Consider the following 1,833-nt stretch of genomic DNA (forward strand, 5'->3'; position numbering starts at 1 on the left):
ATCAGTGTGAGAGACCGCAGAACGGCAGGGTGCTCAGTGATGGAATCTCCATAGCTGCTACAGATCGCCTGCTCAGATCCTCGCTGCTTTGGGGAAGTGTGGGAAAGTGGAGTCAGTGAGAATAAAGGGCGGAAAGTCTTAAGTCCAGTTTTCTTTTTTAAAACTTCATCGTTACATGTTTAACACAGAGAGAGACACCAAAATGTTGCTGGTGGTTATTGACAGGAAACACAACAATGATCTGGCTTCTGTTAACTGGGCTGCAAAGGACGTTAATATTAGCACTGGCCATGGTTTTATTGGTGGCCAAAATAATAATAATAATAATAATAATAATGCTGTCATGTTGGGAAGGGACCAAGTTTCAAAACCAGAAGCAGGTTTTCGAGGCCACAAGTCCCCGCTTGGGCGCAAAGACCAGACAGCGCCGCCGGGGCTGGTGTCTGAGGCTCCTCTGCAGCTGCCCGGCCGCTGGGAGCTCCCCGCTGTTGCCCGGGCTCCGAAATGCTGTTCCAGGCCCTCTGAAGAACACGCTTCCAAAGGGTGCAACCTGTGGCATAGTCAGGCGCCAGAGGTCCCCTGCACACCCCAGGTGCGCTCAGAGGCGACGCAGGCCCAACAAGCTCAGCCCCAAAGCAGGCCAGAGGGGTGCCCCAGATTCCGGCAGCTTGTGCCAAACCTACAGGTGACCAAAGAGGCCTCGTTTTCTTCCCATTTAAACGTATGATTTCCACTCTCCCTGGACCCCTTTATTGTTTGTTTCTCCTGTTTCTTGCTACATCTTAAATGTGAGCATTATTTCAAGCAAAGTTGTCGCACGTTAATTTGCTTTACCAAACACACGCAGAGCTGACTCAAGGGCTGACGTGATCGATGGCAACCGAGCTGGCTATTGGCCCCGAAGGCAGCAATTTGTGTTTTGAAATTCCTTAATTATAGATGTGCATGGCGACTCTATTAGCCCCCATAGAGGTGCTGGGCTGGCCAGGGTCCCTGAACACGGCTGCAGAAGCAGGAATGAAAACTTACACAGGAAGAGTTTTCTATCAGCAATGGGGATAAATCATTTTTAAAAACCTGTGGTGACATTCTAATCAACACATCTATAATTACCAAGAGGAGTAAGTCACCAAAAAATTAAGTGCCCTCGATACAATAAAGAAGAAGAATTAACTTCCAACTCGAGGTGCCATGCTGGCGTGGATGACGTGGGCTGATCCTGGGGACACGTCGGGGTGACAAAGGAAATCGAGTTTCATAACTGCAAGGGGCATGCTGGTGGCTTCCGGGTGGGTCCACATCTTATTTTTTTACACAAGAGACAAAGATGAGCAGCTAAACTGACCCTGCATCTGAGTGTCTCTGTGTAAATACGCCAACTTTCCAATGAAAAGGCAACGTGCAGTCTTGGTTAATAAGAAGCACGCACATCCCTCACAGTGCACAACGCGTTTCCACACTGAACTGTCGGCGTGGGCTCCGGTCCAGCTGGGCAGACAGTGTGGTCCCACATTCCAGGGAGGAAACTAGAGCTGGAGCGGGGGCCGGGGGGTGTCTGGCATCCGGCCCCACGGTCAGGAGTGATGGAGCCTGGACCAGACAGTCCTCGGAGTGGCTCTCGGCAGGGCAGGGTCTTCAGCCAATGACCAAGAGAGAAGACGGTGCTGTCACCTGTGCTGCTGCACGGCCCAGGGAGGGTGGCTGTGGGGGCCCAGAGGCTGGGGCTCAGAAATACTGGCCAGCTCTCCTCGGGTGCTGGTGGCAGCACTGGGGACAGAGCCTGCCTTGCCATCACCTGCTAGGCAGCGCCCTTAACACTTGTCCAAACAATAG

The sequence above is a fragment of the Myotis davidii genome, unplaced genomic scaffold (assembly GCF_000327345.1).
Source record: "Myotis davidii unplaced genomic scaffold, ASM32734v1 scaffold72, whole genome shotgun sequence".
NCBI lineage: Eukaryota > Metazoa > Chordata > Mammalia > Chiroptera > Vespertilionidae > Myotis > Myotis davidii.